Raw genomic sequence first — 16,544 nt, 5'->3', positions numbered from 1 at the left:
CACTTTTTGTGGCTTAACACCACCTTGTAAATACGGCCCCTTAGCACACAGCGCGTTCCCTGGAAGGGGCGTGCAATGGGTGTTGTTGGGAGTGTGCCACAGCAACACCATAGCATTTTGATGCTGCTCCAGATTTAGGAGTTGGCGTAAATCTGCGTCAGCGCCAAAATCCAACGCCATCCCAGGGGTGTCGTTTGAGTGGCGCACTGAGGAGAAATGTTTTCATTTCTCCTTGTTTTTGCTCTTTCTATGTGTGATGCATTCTGCAGCACACATAGAAGTAAGAGCAAATCACCATTGAAGATTTTTTTTTTGGGCAGGAAGGTGTCCCTTCCTGCACAAAAACAATTTCCCCCTCAACGCAGTCATCCTTGTACCATGGTGCAAGAACGGCTGCGTTGGCGCTCAGCAGCTAATTTAGAGCTGGCGCAGGGGGAAGCACAGGGGTGCGCTGTATTCTACTAAATACGGCGCTTTCCTGCATTTTGAAAATGACGGCGCGCGGGGCTTGCAAATTTGGCACAGCGTCGCGCTTAGTCATTTTCTTGTAAATCTGGGCCAAAATGTCTAAAGGATAGAGGCTTTTTATGTCATGTTCGATGAAGACCATGCAAATGACTCTAGTCGTACTGCAGAAGAGAGCACCATGTGCAGTTTCTTGCTTTGGGATGTAGTCTCCCACTCTCTGTCACCAATCCTCCGAGCAGGGTCGGAGCCGTTGCATTTCTGTGCCCAGGCTCGTTGGTCTAGGGGTATGATTCTCGCTTAGGGTGCGAGAGGTCCCGGGTTCAAATCCCGGACGAGCCCATTTTAGCGGAAAACAATCAAATCCTGCTCAAAATACACAACCCCTCAACATTTCTCATTCCACTTGAAGCATTGTTGCGCAAAACATATTTTATGCCTCAGGCGAAAAATGGATTACAATGCCTTGGCTTCCTTCCTGCTTGCTCTCAGTGCGCCCTGTGTGATGATTTCACAGGCTCTCCTTCCTGGCATTTAGTCATCAGATATTTGTCTGTCTCTGCCCGCAGCTGTGGGATTTTTCAGGACGTCTGAGTGTATGCATGCTGGCCGACACCGCTGCAATTTTCACACTTACCCCTCGCATTCCGAGCAACTGCTGATAAAGTATAGAGGAAATCGTGCAAACATATGAGGGGAACTGTGCTCCTTCAGTCAAATCAGCAAGCTTGTTTCTGTAGTGTAGTGGTTATCACGTTCGCCTCACACGCGAAAAGTCCCCGGTTTGAGACCGGGCAGAAACACTTGGCAGCAGCAGCTTTTGTGTTTGCTCCCTAAAACCTCAGTCTCTCTCAATGCACACTTAGACAGAAATGACCTTTAAAAACTTGTGACCTGTGTAAAACGTGCTTTACTATTGCAGGACGCTAAAAAGTTATCTGCATCCCTCGGTGGTCGTGCATGTGCATTGTTTCTTGTTCTGTTTTTTTTTTTTTTTCTTGACCATGTTATATTGTGGGGCCTTTAAAGCTGTGACTTTGATAGGAACATTGCAAGCGGCAAAATCAACAAGTGCAGACTGAAGAGTCCGACCTGCACACAGTTTTGGCTGTCAGGATGGCCGAGTGGTCTAAGGCGCCAGACTCAAGAGAGCTTGATCTTCAGTGAAGCTGAGCCTTCTGGTCTCTTCATGGAGGCGTGGGTTCAAATCCCACTTCTGACAGGTGTATTTTCTTCCCTTAAATCTTGCTCTGCTTGCAGAGCCAGCTCCTCACACCACTATCTTTGGAAGCTGCTGTGGCATGTGAAGAGAAATCCACCAACCCATCGGCTGGGCCCTCAATCAAAATTCTGTGTATTACTGGAAGGGGCGTCTCAGGCACACCTTCTGTTAGAGCTGCACTTTATGACAGTAACTACCATGCTGGTTTCTACTTAAGCAGTTGATTCTATCGTTTGAAGTGAGGCTCTCCTGCCACCTTTTGGGCAAAGAAGACTCTGCCCCTGCAACAACACAGGCAGACAAGCTCAAACTAGGTTTCTTGGTTAGGTGGGCGGAGCATATTGGCAATGGTGCCTCCTCGTGACTTGCAATTTACATGAAGAAGACAGAGAGGCAGCTGGGAGTAGGCAGTACCCATGAACCCCTGAACACTGTCTTGCGACTAGCACACAATTCTGAAATGAGGCGGGGGAAAGGAGGTGATTTCCCCATCAAGGGCCATTCCGGGAAATCAGCCACCCTGCGTCTCCCAGGTGAGTGTTTCAGGCCTATGAGCCACTAATATAAATCTCGCCTGATCGAGCGCTGATCGAGCAAGTGTGCTTGAATCCAAGAGGCATGCTCCTCTGGCTCAAGAGCTAGCAGGCCCTTCAGTGCTTCTGGTTGGGAAGTCTAAGGTGCAAGGGTCCATGACTAGCAGCGGGTTACAACTACCAGAAAGGGTCTGCTTTTAACATCAGTCCCCTAGTTCAGCTCACTGGCACAGGGCATTTTGACTACCTCTTGCCTTGCTAGAGACAAACAAAAAATCCTTGACAGAAAACATCAATTGCTATGGCACGCTTAGAGAGAGAGAGCCTCCAAATGGCCCTGCTTTTCTGAAAGACGCTTCAGAAGATGTTTCAAATGACTATGCAGCGGCAGTCTAGTTGGTATAGGGGTATGATTCTCGCTTCGGGTGTGAGAGGACCTCGGTTCAAATCCCAGACAAACCCCTACCTTTATAGGTTCAGTCTGTGTTTTAAACAGGAGTGTTTCTGCTTTTCACTCTTGTAAGATGTCATGTTGCAATGAAATACATGCTTTATACTGGCGTCGAGACGGTTCAGCATCATGAAGGTATGCGAGATTTCTTTGCAACTGCTTTTCTGTGCTGGAGCAGCAGTGCTCGTAGGAACATTAAATGCACAGTGCTTCTCCATGGTAATTTCGGGTCCAGTTCTGAAATCACCTCTTGGAATGAAAGTGATCCCAGTTCCTTTCTTCCAAGGGAAGAGATCGTGTTCCGGAAGGCTCAGCTTTGAGCGTCATGAACATTGGCCCTCATCCTTGCATCCCAGTCCAATGCATAGCCACATAAAGCAAGCAGGTGTGTCTGTTTCCATAGTGTGGTGGTTCCAGTACAATGCATAGCCACATGAAGCAAGCCGGCAAGTGTGTCTGTTTGTGTAGTGTAGTGGTTATCATGCGCACCTCACATGCGAAAGGTCCCTGGTTCGAGTCGCTGGGCTTTTTCACAGTATTTGCATTTCCTGCCTCACCTGACAGGCAAGCTGAGATAAAAGAGACTGTGTCTATCCCTCACCATCGTGAGGTACTACGCTCCTGGGGCATCTGTCACAGCTCACCAAGAGGAGTTGCGCCAGCTTACGGCAGTCAGTTGCTCACTGTTTGACCTTTGCAATGAAGCCTGTGCCTACAGCATTCAAGCCAGCCAAGGAAAGAAGGTACGAGAGCGAAAATAGCTTTCCTGCCCTCACCAAGAACACACACCTTGAGCAAATAAAGTGCCAGACTTACAAGGCCCTATCGCCACCGGAGCATCACTTTTAGTGACGCCCCGGTGGCACTATGCACTGCGCGGTATTTACAAGATGGCGTTCAGCCACTTTTTGTGGCTTAACACCACCTTGTAAATACGGCCCCTTAGCACGCAGCGCGTTCCCTGGAAGGGGCGTGCAATGGGTGTTGTTGGGAGTGTGCCACAGCAACACCATAGCATTTTGATGCTGCTCCAGATTTAGGAGTTGGCGTAAATCTGCGTCAGCGCCAAAATCCAACGCCATCCCAGGGGTGTCGTTAGAGTGGCGCACTGAGGAGAAATGTTTTCATTTCTCCTTGTTTTTGCTCTTTCTATGTGTGATGCATTCTGCAGCACACATAGAAGTAAGAGCAAATCACCATTGAAGATTTTTTTTGGGGGCAGGAAGGTGTCCCTTCCTGCACAAAAACAATTTCCCCCTCAACGCAGTCATCCTTGTACCATGGTGCAAGAACGGCTGCGTTGGCGCTCAGCAGCTAATTTAGAGCTGGCGCAGGGGGAAGCACAGGGGTGCGCTGTATTCTACTAAATACGGCGCTTTCCTGCATTTTGAAAATGACGGCACGTGGGGCTTGCAAATTTGGCACAGCGTCGCGCTTAGTCATTTTCTTGTAAATCTGGGCCAAAATGTCTAAAGGATAGAGGCTTTTTATGTCATGTTCGATGAAGACCATGCAAATGACTCTAGTCGTACTGCAGAAGAGAGCACCATGTGCAGTTTCTTCCTTTGGGATGTAGTCTCCCACTCTGTGTCACCAATCCTCCGAGCAGGGTCGGAGCCGTTGCATTTCTGTGCCCAGGCTCGTTGGTCTAGGGGTATGATTCTCGCTTAGGGTGCGAGAGGTCCCGGGTTCAAATCCCGGACGAGCCCATTTTAGCGGAAAACAATCAAATCCTGCTCAAAATACACAACCCCTCAACATTTCTCATTCCACTCGAAGCATTGTTGCGCAAAACATATTTTTTGCCTCAGGCGAAAAATGGATTACAATGCCTTGGCTTCCTTCCTGCTTGCTCTCAGTGCGCCCTGTGTGATGATTTCACAGGCTCTCCTTCCTGGCATTTAGGCATCAGATATTTGTCTGTCTCTGCCCGCAGCTGTGGGATTTTTCAGGACGTCTGAGTGTATGCATGCTGGCCGACACCGCTGCAATTTTCACACTTACCCCTCGCATTCCGAGCAACTGCTGATAAAGTATAGAGGAAATCGTGCAAACATATGAGGGGAACTGTGCTCCTTCAGTCACATCAGCAAGCTTGTTTCTGTAGTGTAGTGGTTATCACGTTCGCCTCACACGCGAAAAGTCCCCGGTTTGAGACAGGGCAGAAACACTTGGCAGCAGCAGCTTTTGTGTTTGCTCCCTAAAACCTCAGTCTCTCTCAATGCACACTTAGACAGAAATGACCTTTAAAAACTTGTGACCTGTGTAAAACGTGCTTTACTATTGCAGGACGCTAAAAAGTTATCTGCATCCCTCGGTGGTCGTGCATGTGCATTAATACTTGTTCTGTTTTTTTTTTTTTTTCTTGGCCATGTTATATTGTGGGGCCTTTAAAGCTGTGACTTTGATAGGAACATTGCAAGTGGCAAAATCAACAAGTGCAGACTGAAGAGTCCGACCTGCGCACTATTTTGGCTGTCAGGATGGCCGAGTGGTCTAAGGTGCCAGACTCAAGAGAGCTTGATCTTCAGTGAAGCTGAGCCTTCTGGTCTCTTCATGGAGGCGTGGGTTCAAATCCCACTTCTGACAGGTGTATTTTCTTCCCTTAAATCTTGCTCTGCTTGCAGAGCCAGCTCCTCACACCACTATCTTTGGAAGCTGCTGTGGCATGTGAGGAGAAATCCACCAACCCATCGGCTGGGCCCTCAATCAAAATTCTGTGTATTACTGGAAGGGGCGTCTCAGGCACACCTTCTGTTAGAGCTGCACTTTATGACAGTAACTACCATGCTGGTTTCTACTTAAGCAGTTGATTCTATCGTTTGAAGTGAGGCTCTCCTGCCACCTTTTGGGCAAAGAAGACTCTGCCCCTGCAACAACACAGGCAGACAAGCTCAAACTAGGTTTCTTGGTTAGGTGGGCGGAGCATATTGGCAATGGTGCCTCCTCGTGACTTGCAATTTACATGAAGAAGACAGAGAGGCAGCTGGGAGTAGGCAGTACCCATGAACCCCTGAACACTGTCTTGCGACTAGCACACAATTCTGAAATGAGGCGGGGGAAAGGAGGTGATTTCCCCATCAAGGGCCATTCCGGGAAATCAGCCACCCTGCGTCTCCCAGGTGAGTGTTTCAGGCCTATGAGCCACTAATATAAATCTCGCCTGATCGAGCGTGATCGAGCGCTGATTGAGCAAGTGTGCTTGAATCCAAGAGGCATGCTCCTCTGGCTCAAGAGCTAGCAGGCCCTTCAGTGCTTCTGGTTGGGAAGTCTAAGGTGCAAGGGTCCATGACTTGCAGCGGGTTACAACTACCAGAAAGGGTCTGCTTTTCACATCAGTGCCCTAGTTCAGCTCACTGGCACAGGGCATTTTGACTACCTCTTGCCTTGCTAGAGACAAACAAATAATCCTTGACAGAAAACATCAATTGCTATGGCACGCTTAGAGAGAGAGAGCCTCCAAATGGCCCTGCTTTTCGGAAAGATGCTTCAGAAGATGTTTCAAATGACTATGCAGCGGCAGTCTAGTTGGTATAGGGGTATGATTCTCGCTTCGGGTGTGAGAGGACCTCGGTTCAAATCCCGGGCAAACCCCTACCTTTATAGGTTCAGTCTGTGTTTTAAACAGGAGTATTTCTGCTTTTCACTCTTGTAAGATGTCATGTTGCAATGCAATACATGCTTTATACTGGCGTCGAGACGGTTCAGCATCATGAAGGTATGCGAGATTTCTTTGCAACTGCTTTTCTGTGCTGGAGCAGCAGTGCTCGTAGGAACATTACAGTAAATGCACAGTGCTTCTCCATGGTAATTTCGGGTCCAGTTCTGAAATCACCTCTTGGAATGAAAGTGATCCCAGTTCCTTTCTTCCAAGGGAAGAGATCGTGTTCCGGAAGGCTCAGCTTTGAGCGTCATGAACATTGGCCCTCATCCTTGCATCCCAGTCCAATGCATAGCCACATAAAGCAAGCAGGTGTGTCTGTTTCCATAGTGTGGTGGTTCCAGTACAATGCATAGCCACATGAAGCAAGCCGGCAAGTGTGTCTGTTTGTGTAGTGTAGTGGTTATCATGCGCACCTCACATGCGAAAGGTCCCTGGTTCGAGTTGCTGGGCTTTTTCACAGTATTTGCATTTCCTGCCTCACCTGACAGGCAAGCTGAGATAAAAGAGACTGTGTCTATCCCTCACCATCGTGAGGTACTACGCTCCTGGGGCATCTGTCACAGCTCACCAAGAGGAGTTGCGCCAGCTTACGGCAGTCAGTTGCTCACTGTTTGACCTTTGCAATGAAGCCTGAGCCTACAGCATTCAAGCCAGCCAAGGAAAGAAGGTAGGAGAGCGAAAATAGCTTTCCTGCCCTCACCAAGAATACACACCTTGAGCAAATAAAGTGCCAGACTTACAAGGCCCTATCGCCACCGGAGCATCACTTTTAGTGACGCCCCGGTGGCACTATGCACTGCGCGGTATTTACAAGATGGCGTTCAGCCACTTTTTGTGGCTTAACACCACCTTGTAAATACGGCCCCTTAGCACGCAGCGCGTTCCCTGGAAGGGGCGTGCAATGGGTGTTGTTGGGAGTGTGCCACAGCAACACCATAGCATTTTGATGCTGCTCCAGATTTAGGAGTTGGCGTAAATCTGCGTCAGCGCCAAAATCCAACGCCATCCCAGGGGTGTCGTTAGAGTGGCGCACTGAGGAGAAATGTTTTCATTTCTCCTTGTTTTTGCTCTTTCTATGTGTGATGCATTCTGCAGCACACATAGAAGTAAGAGCAAATCACCATTGAAGATTTTTTTTTGGGGCAGGAAGGTGTCCCTTCCTGCACAAAAACAATTTCCCCTCAACGCAGTCATCCTTGTACCATGGTGCAAGAACGGCTGCGTTGGCGCTCAGCAGCTAATTTAGAGCTGGCGCAGGGGGAAGCACAGGGGTGCGCTGTATTCTACTAAATACGGCGCTTTCCTGCATTTTGAAAATGACGGCACGTGGGGCTTGCAAATTTGGCACAGCGTCGCGCTTAGTCATTTTCTTGTAAATCTGGGCCAAAATGTCTAAAGGATAGAGGCTTTTTATGTCATGTTCGATGAAACCATGCAAATGACTCTAGTCGTACTGCAGAAGAGAGCACCATGTGCAGTTTCTTGCTTTGGGATGTAGTCTCCCACTCTGTGTCACCAATCCTCCGAGCAGGGTCGGAGCCGTTGCATTTCTGTGCCCAGGCTCGTTGGTCTAGGGGTATGATTCTCGCTTAGGGTGCGAGAGGTCCCGGGTTCAAATCCCGGACGAGCCCATTTTAGCGGAAAACAATCAAATCCTGCTCAAAATACACAACCCCTCAACATTTCTCATTCCACTCGAAGCATTGTTGCGCAAAACATATTTTTTGCCTCAGACGAAAAATGGATTACAATGCCTTGGCTTCCTTCCTGCTTGCTCTCAGTGCGCCCTGTGTGATGATTTCACAGGCTCTCCTTCCTGGCATTTAGGCATCAGATATTTGTCTGTCTCTGCCCGCAGCTGTGGGATTTTTCAGGACGTCTGAGTGTATGCATGCTGGCCGACACCGCTGCAATTTTCACACTTACCCCTCGCATTCCGAGCAACTGCTGATAAAGTATAGAGGAAATCGTGCAAACATATGAGGGGAACTGTGCTCCTTCAGTCAAATCAGCAAGCTTGTTTCTGTAGTGTAGTGGTTATCACGTTCGCCTCACACGCGAAAAGTCCCCGGTTTGAGACCGGGCAGAAACACTTGGCAGCAGCAGCTTTTGTGTTTGCTCCCTAAAACCTCAGTCTCTCTCAATGCACACTTAGACAGAAATGACCTTTAAAAACTTGTGACCTGTGTAAAACGTGCTTTACTATTGCAGGACGCTAAAAAGTTATCTGCATCCCTCGGTGGTCGTGCATGTGCATTGTTACTTGTTCTGTTTTTTTTTTTTTTTCTTGGCCATGTTATATTGTGGGGCCTTTAAAGCTGTGACTTTGATAGGAACATTGCAAGTGGCAAAATCAACAAGTGCAGACTGAAGAGTCCGACCTGCGCACTGTTTTGGCTGTCAGGATGGCCGAGTGGTCTAAGGTGCCAGACTCAAGAGAGCTGGATCTTCAGTGAAGCTGAGCCTTCTGGTCTCTTCATGGAGGCGTGGGTTCAAATCCCACTTCTGACAGGTGTATTTTCTTCCCTTAAATCTTGCTCTGCTTGCAGAGCCAGCTCCTCACACCACTATCTTTGGAAGCTGCTGTGGCATGTGAGGAGAAATCCACCAACCCATCGGCTGGGCCCTCAATCAAAATTCTGTGTATTACTGGAAGGGGAGTCTCAGGCACACCTTCTGTTAGAGCTGCACTTTATGACAGTAACTACCATGCTGGTTTCTACTTAAGCAGTTGATTCTATCGTTTGAAGTGAGGCTCTCCTGCCACCTTTTGGGCAAAGAAGACTCTGCCCCTGCAACAACACAGGCAGACAAGCTCAAACTAGGTTTCTTGGTTAGGTGGGCGGAGCATATTGGCAATGGTGCCTCCTCGTGACTTGCAATTTACATGAAGAAGACAGAGAGGCAGCTGGGAGTAGGCAGTACCCATGAACCCCTGAACACTGTCTTGCGACTAGCACACAATTCTGAAATGAGGCGGGGGAAAGGAGGTGATTTCCCCATCAAGGGCCATTCCGGGAAATAAGCCACCCTGCGTCTCCCAGGTGAGTGTTTCAGGCCTATGAGCCACTAATATAAATCTCGCCTGATCGAGCGCTGATCGAGCAAGTGTGCTTGAATCCAAGAGGCATGCTCCTCTGGCTCAAGAGCTAGCAGGCCCTTCAGTGCTTCTGGTTGGGAAGTCTAAGGTGCAAGGGTCCATGACTTGCAGCGGGTTACAACTACCAGAAAGGGTCTGCTTTTCACATCAGTCCCCTAGTTCAGCTCACTGGCACAGGGCATTTTGACTACCTCTTGCCTTGCTAGAGACAAACAAAAAATCCTTGACAGAAAACATCAATTGCTATGGCACGCTTAGAGAGAGAGAGCCTCCAAATGGCCCTGCTTTTCTGAAAGACGCTTCAGAAGATGTTTCAAATGACTATGCAGCGGCAGTCTAGTTGGTATAGGGGTATGATTCTCGCTTCGGGTGTGAGAGGACCTCGGTTCAAATCCCAGACAAACCCCTACCTTTATAGGTTCAGTCTGTGTTTTAAACAGGAGTATTTCTGCTTTTCACTCTTGTAAGATGTCATGTTGCAATGCAATACATGCTTTATACTGGCGTCGAGACGGTTCAGCATCATGAAGGTATGCGAGATTTCTTTGCAACTGCTTTTCTGTGCTGGAGCAGCAGTGCTCGTAGGAACATTAAATGCACAGTGCTTCTCCATGGTAATTTCGGGTCCAGTTCTGAAATCACCTCTTGGAATGAAAGTGATCCCAGTTCCTTTCTTCCAAGGGAAGAGATTGTGTTCCGGAAGGCTCAGCTTTGAGCGTCATGAACATTGGCCCTCATCCTTGCATCCCAGTCCAATGCATAGCCACATAAAGCAAGCAGGTGTGTCTGTTTCCATAGTGTGGTGGTTCCAGTACAATGCATAGCCACATGAAGCAAGCCGCCAAGTGTGTCTGCTTGTGTAGTGTAGTGGTTATCATGCGCACCTCACATGCGAAAGGTCCCTGGTTCGAGTTGCTGGGCTTTTTCACAGTATTTGCATTTCCTGCCTCACCTGACAGGCAAGCTGAGATAAAAGAGACTGTGTCTATCCCTCACCATCGTGAGGTACTACACTCCTGGGGCATCTGTCACAGCTCACCAAGAGGAGTTGCGCCAGCTTACGGCAGTCATTTGCTCACTGTTTGACCTTTGCAGTGAAGCCTGAGCCTACAGCATTCAAACCAGCCAAGGAAGGAAGGTACGAGAGCGAAAATAGCTTTCCTGCCCTCACCAAGAACACACACCTTGAGCAAATAAAGTGCCAGACTTACAAGGCCCTATCGCCACCGGAGCATCACTTTTAGTGACGCCCCGGTGGCACTATGCACTGCGCGGTATTTACAAGATGTCGTTCAGCCACTTTTTGTGGCTTAACACCACCTTGTAAATACGGCCCCTTAGCACGCAGCGCGTTCCCTGGAAGGGGCGTGCAATGGGTGTTGTTGGGAGTGTGCCACAGCAACACCATAGCATTTTGATGCTGCTCCAGATTTAGGAGTTGGCGTAAATCTGCGTCAGCGCCAAAATCCAACGCCATCCCAGGGGTGTCGTTAGAGTGGCGCACTGAGGAGAAATGTTTTCATTTCTCCTTGTTTTTGCTCTTTCTATGTGTGATGCATTCTGCAGCACACATAGAAGTAAGAGCAAATCACCATTGAAGATTTTTTTTTTGGGCAGGAAGGTGTCCCTTCCTGCACAAAAACAATTTCCCCCTCAACGCAGTCATCCTTGTACCATGGTGCAAGAACGGCTGCGTTGGCGCTCAGCAGCTAATTTAGAGCTGGCGCAGGGGGAAGCACAGGGGTGCGCTGTATTCTACTAAATACGGCGCTTTCCTGCATTTTGAAAATGACGGCACGTGGGGCTTGCAAATTTGGCACAGCGTCGCGCTTAGTCATTTTCTTGTAAATCTGGGCCAAAATGTCTAAAGGATAGAGGCTTTTTATGTCATGTTCGATGAAGACCATGCAAATGACTCTAGTAGTACTGCAAAAGAGAGCACCATGTGCAGTTTCTTGCTTTGGGATGTAGTCTCCCACTCTCTGTCACCAATCCTCCGAGCAGGGTCGGAGCCGTTGCATTTCTGTGCCCAGGCTCGTTGGTCTAGGGGTATGATTCTCGCTTACGGTGCGAGAGGTCCCGGGTTCAAATCCCGGACGAGCCCATTTTAGCGGAAAACAATCAAATCCTGCTCAAAATACACAACCCCTCAACATTTCTCATTTTACTCGAAGCATTGTTGCGCAAAACATATTTTTTGCCTCAGGCGAAAAATGGATTACAATGCCTTGGCTTCCTTCCTGCTTGCTCTCAGTGCGCCCTGTGTGATGATTTCACAGGCTCTCCTTCCTGGCATTTAGGCATCAGATATTTGTCTGTCTCTGCCCGCAGCTGTGGGATTTTTCAGGACGTCTGAGTGTATGCATGCTGGCCGACACCGCTGCAATTTTCACACTTACCCCTCGCATTCCGAGCAACTGCTGATAAAGTATAGAGGAAATCGTGCAAACATATGAGGGGAACTGTGCTCCTTCAGTCAAATCAGCAAGCTTGTTTCTGTAGTGTAGTGGTTATCACGTTCGCCTCACACGCGAAAAGTCCCCGGTTTGAGACCGGGCAGAAACACTTGGCAGCAGCAGCTTTTGTGTTTGCTCCCTAAAACCTCAGTCTCTCTCAATGCACACTTAGACAGAAATGACCTTTAAAAACTTGTGACCTGTGTAAAACGTGCTTTACTATTGCAGGACGCTAAAAAGTTATCTGCATCCCTCGGTGGTCGTGCATGTGCATTGTTTCTTGTTCTGTTTTTTTTTTTTTTTCTTGGCCATGTTATATTGTGGAGCCTTTAAAGCTGTGACTTTGATAGGAACATTGCAAGCGGCAAAATCAACAAGTGCAGACTGAAGAGTCCGACCTGCACACTGTTTTGGCTGTCAGGATGGCTGAGTGGTCTAAGGCGCCAGACTCAAGAGAGCTTGATCTTCAGTGAAGCTGAGCCTTCTGGTCTCTTCATGGAGGCGTGGGTTCAAATCCCAGTTCGGACAGGTGTATTTTCTTCCCTTAAATCTTGCTCTGCTTGCAGAGCCAGCTCCTCACACCACTATCTTTGGAAGCTGCTGTGGCATGTGAGGAGAAATCCACCAACCCATCGGCTGGGCCCTCAATCAAAATTCTGTGTATTACTGGAAGGGGCGTCTCAGGCACACCTTCTGTTAGAGCTGCACTTTATGACAGTAACTACCATGCTGGTTTCTACTTAAGCAGTTGATTCTATTGTTTGAAGTGAGGCTCTCCTGCCACCTTTTGGGCAAAGAAGACTCTGCCCCTGCAACAACACAGGCAGACAAGCTCAAACTAGGTTTCTTGGTTAGGTGGGCGGAGCATATTGGCAATGGTGCCTCCTCGTGACTTGCAATTTACATGAAGAAGACAGAGAGGCAGCTGGGAGTTGGCAGTACCCATGAACGCCTGAACACTGTCTTGCGACTAGCACACAATTCTGAAATGAGGCGGGGGAAAGGAGGTGATTTCCCCATCAAGGGCCATTCCGGGAAATCAGCCACCCTGCGTCTCCCAGGTGAGTGTTTCAGGCCTATGAGCCACTAATATAAATCTTGCCTGATCGAGCGCTGATCGAGCAAGTGTGCTTGAATCCAAGAGGCATGCTCCTCTGGCTCAAGAGCTAGCAGGCCCTTCAGTGCTTCTGGTTGGGAAGTCTAAGGTGCAAGGGTCCATGACTAGCAGCGGGTTACAACTACCAGAAAGGGTCTGCTTTTCACATCAGTCCCCTAGTTCAGCTCACTGGCACAGGGCATTTTGACTACCTCTTGCCTTGCTAGAGACAAACAAAAAATCCTTGACAGAAAACATCAATTGCTATGGCACGCTTAGAGAGAGAGAGCCTCCAAATGCCCCTGCTTTTCTGAAAGACGCTTCAGAAGATGTTTCAAATGACTATGCAGCGGCAGTCTAGTTGGTATAGGGGTATGATTCTCGCTTCGGGTGTGAGAGGACCTCGGTTCAAATCCCAGACAAACCCCTACCTTTATAGGTTCAGTCTGTGTTTTAAACAGGAGTGTTTCTGCTTTTCACTCTTGTAAGATGTCATGTTGCAATGCAATACATGCTTTATACTGGCGTCGAGACGGTTCAGCATCATGAAGGTATGCGAGATTTCTTTGCAACTGCTTTTCTGTGCTGTAGCAGCAGTGCTCGTAGGAACATTAAATGCACAGTGCTTCTCCATGGTAATTTCGGGTCCAGTTCTGAAATCACCTCTTGGAATGAAAGTGATCCCAGTTCCTTTCTTCCAAGGGAAGAGATCGTGTTCCGGAAGGCTCAGCTTTGAGCGTCATGAACATTGGCCCTCATCCTTGCATCCCAGTCCAATGCATAGCCACATAAAGCAAGCAGGTTTGTCTGTTTCCATAGTGTGGTGGTTCCAGTACAATGCATAGCCACATGAAGCAAGCCGGCAAGTGTGTCTGTTTGTGTAGTGTAGTGGTTATCATGCGCACCTCACATGCGAAAGGTCCCTGGTTCGAGTTGCTGGGTTTTTTCACAGTATTTGCATTTCCTGCCTCACCTGACAGGCAAGCTGAGATAAAAGAGACTGTGTCTATCCCTCACCATCGTGAGGTACTACGCTCCTGGGGCATCTGTCACAGCTCACCAAGAGGAGTTGCGCCAGCTTACGGCAGTCAGTTGCTCACTGTTTGACCTTTGCAATGAAGCCTGAGCCTACAGCATTCAAGCCAGCCAAGGAAGGAAGGTACGAGAGCGAAAATAGCTTTCCTGCCCTCACCAAGAACACACACCTTGAGCAAATAAAGTGCCAGACTTACAAGGCCCTATCGCCACCGGAGCATCACTTTTAGTGACGCCCCGGTGGCACTATGCACTGCGCGGTATTTACAAGATGGCGTTCAGCCACTTTTTGTGGCTTAACACCACCTTGTAAATACGGCCCCTTAGCACGCAGCGCGTTCCCTGGAAGGGGCGTGCAATGGGTGTTGTTGGGAGTGTGCCACAGCAACACCATAGCATTTTGATGCTGCTCCAGATTTAGGAGTTGGCGTAAATCTGCGTCAGCGCCAAAATCCAACGCCATCCCAGGGGTGTCGTTAGAGTGGCGCACTGAGGAGAAATGTTTTCATTTCTCCTTGTTTTTGCTCTTTCTATGTGTGATGCATTCTGCAGCACACATAGAAGTAAGAGCAAATCACCATTGAAGATTTTTTTTTTGGGCAGGAAGGTGTCCCTTCCTGCACAAAAACAATTTCCCCCTCAACGCAGTCATCCTTGTACCATGGTGCAAGAACGGCTGCGTTGGCGCTCAGCAGCTAATTTAGAGCTGGCGCAGGGGGAAGCACAGGGGTGCGCTGTATTCTACTAAATACGGCGCTTTCCTGCATTTTGAAAATGACGGCACGTGGGGCTTGCAAATGTGGCACAGCGTCGCGCTTAGTCATTTTCTTGTAAATCTGGGCCAAAATGTCTAAAGGATAGAGGCTTTTTATGTCATGTTCGATGAAGACCATGCAAATGATTCTAGTCGTACTGCAAAAGAGAGCACCATGTGCAGTTTCTTGCTTTGGGATGTAGTCTCCCACTCTCTGTCACCAATCCTCCGAGCAGGGTCGGAGCCGTTGCATTTCTGTGCCCACTCTCGTTGGTCTAGGGGTATGATTCTCGCTTAGGGTGCGAGAGGTCCCGGGTTCAAATCCCGGACGAGCCCATTTTAGCGGAAAACAATCAAATCCTGCTCAAAAGACACAAACCCTCAACATTTCTCATTTTACTCGAAGCATTGTTGCGCAAAACATATTTTTTGCCTCAGGCGAAAAATGGATTACAATGCCTTGGCTTCCTTCCTGCTTGCTCTCAGTGCGCCCTGTGTGATGATTTCACAGGCTCTCCTTCCTGGCATTTAGGCATCAGATATTTGTCTGTCTCTGCCCGCAGCTGTGGGATTTTTCAGGACGTCTGAGTGTATGCATGCTGGCCGACACCGCTGCAATTTTCACACTTACCCCTCGCATTCCGAGCAACTGCTGATAAAGTATAGAGGAAATCGTGCAAACATATGAGGGGAACTGTGCTCCTTCAGTCAAATCAGCAAGCTTGTTTCTGTAGTGTAGTGGTTATCACGTTCGCCTCACACGCGAAAAGTCCCCGGTTTGAGACCGGGCAGAAACACTTGGCAGCAGCAGCTTTTGTGTTTGCTCCCTAAAACCTCAGTCTCTCTCAATGCACACTTAGACAGAAATGACCTTTAAAAACTTGTGACCTGTGTAAAACGTGCTTTACTATTGCAGGACGCTAAAAAGTTATCTGCATCCCTCGGTGGTCGTGCATGTGCATTGTTTCTTGTTCTGTTTTTTTTTTTTTTTCTTGGCCATGTTATATTGTGGAGCCTTTAAAGCTGTGACTTTGATAGGAACATTGCAAGCGGCAAAATCAACAAGTGCAGACTGAAGAGTCCGACCTGCACACTGTTTTGGCTGTCAGGATGGCCGAGTGGTCTAAGGCGCCAGACTCAAGAGAGCTTGATCTTCAGTGAAGCTGAGCCTTCTGGTCTCTTCATGGAGGCGTGGGTTCAAATCCCACTTCTGACAGGTGTATTTTCTTCCCTTAAATCTTGCTCTGCTTGCAGAGCCAGCTCCTCACACCACTATCTTTGGAAGCTGCTGTGGCATGTGAGGAGAAATCCACCAACCCATCGGCTGGGCCCTCAATCAAAATTCTGTGTATTACTGGAAGGGGCGTCTCAGGCACACCTTCTGTTAGAGCTGCACTTTATGACAGTAACTACCATGCTGGTTTCTACTTAAGCAGTTGATTCTATTGTTTGAAGTGAGGCTCTCCTGCCACCTTTTGGGCAAAGAAGACTCTGCCCCTGCAACAACACAGGCAGACAAGCTCAAACTAGGTTTCTTGGTTAGGTGGGCGGAGCATATTGGCAATGGTGCCTCCTCGTGACTTGCAATTTACATGAAGAAGACAGAGAGGCAGCTGGGAGTTGGCAGTACCCATGAACGCCTGAACACTGTCTTGCGACTAGCACACAATTCTGAAATGAGGCGGGGGAAAGGAGGTGATTTCCCCATCAAGGGCCATTCCGGGAAATCAGCCACCCTGCGTCTCCCAGGTGAGTGTTTCAGGCCTAT

General features: G+C 48.6%; 10 non-coding genes across 10 annotated transcripts; all 10 read left to right on the top strand.

The window, feature by feature from the left end:
* The first annotated feature begins 735 nt into the window (after window positions 1-735).
* TRNAP-AGG (transfer RNA proline (anticodon AGG)) lies at window positions 736-807 on the top strand. The gene has a single exon. It is a non-coding gene; the product is annotated as a tRNA-Pro (tRNA).
* Window positions 808-1,195: 388 nt separating this feature from the next.
* On the top strand, window positions 1,196-1,268 carry TRNAV-CAC (transfer RNA valine (anticodon CAC)). The gene has a single exon. It is a non-coding gene; the product is annotated as a tRNA-Val (tRNA).
* Window positions 1,269-1,575: 307 nt separating this feature from the next.
* Window positions 1,576-1,687, top strand: TRNAL-CAA (transfer RNA leucine (anticodon CAA)). The gene is made up of 2 exons: window positions 1,576-1,613; window positions 1,642-1,687. It is a non-coding gene; the product is annotated as a tRNA-Leu (tRNA).
* A 2,621-nt stretch (window positions 1,688-4,308) lies between these two features.
* Window positions 4,309-4,380, top strand: TRNAP-AGG (transfer RNA proline (anticodon AGG)). The gene has a single exon. It is a non-coding gene; the product is annotated as a tRNA-Pro (tRNA).
* Window positions 4,381-7,894: 3,514 nt separating this feature from the next.
* On the top strand, window positions 7,895-7,966 carry TRNAP-AGG (transfer RNA proline (anticodon AGG)). The gene has a single exon. It is a non-coding gene; the product is annotated as a tRNA-Pro (tRNA).
* Window positions 7,967-8,354: 388 nt separating this feature from the next.
* On the top strand, window positions 8,355-8,427 carry TRNAV-CAC (transfer RNA valine (anticodon CAC)). The gene has a single exon. It is a non-coding gene; the product is annotated as a tRNA-Val (tRNA).
* A 3,040-nt stretch (window positions 8,428-11,467) lies between these two features.
* Window positions 11,468-11,539, top strand: TRNAR-ACG (transfer RNA arginine (anticodon ACG)). Its single transcript has one exon. It is a non-coding gene; the product is annotated as a tRNA-Arg (tRNA).
* A 388-nt stretch (window positions 11,540-11,927) lies between these two features.
* Window positions 11,928-12,000, top strand: TRNAV-CAC (transfer RNA valine (anticodon CAC)). The gene has a single exon. It is a non-coding gene; the product is annotated as a tRNA-Val (tRNA).
* A 3,500-nt stretch (window positions 12,001-15,500) lies between these two features.
* Window positions 15,501-15,573, top strand: TRNAV-CAC (transfer RNA valine (anticodon CAC)). Its single transcript has one exon. It is a non-coding gene; the product is annotated as a tRNA-Val (tRNA).
* Window positions 15,574-15,880: 307 nt separating this feature from the next.
* On the top strand, window positions 15,881-15,992 carry TRNAL-CAA (transfer RNA leucine (anticodon CAA)). The gene is made up of 2 exons: window positions 15,881-15,918; window positions 15,947-15,992. It is a non-coding gene; the product is annotated as a tRNA-Leu (tRNA).
* Window positions 15,993-16,544: the final 552 nt, after the last annotated feature.

Source organism: Pleurodeles waltl, unplaced genomic scaffold (genome assembly GCF_031143425.1).
Source record: "Pleurodeles waltl isolate 20211129_DDA unplaced genomic scaffold, aPleWal1.hap1.20221129 scaffold_72, whole genome shotgun sequence".
Lineage (NCBI taxonomy): Eukaryota > Metazoa > Chordata > Amphibia > Caudata > Salamandridae > Pleurodeles > Pleurodeles waltl.
The sequence above is the reverse complement of the archived record's forward strand: the minus strand, read 5'-3'. Positions and strand labels throughout refer to the sequence as shown.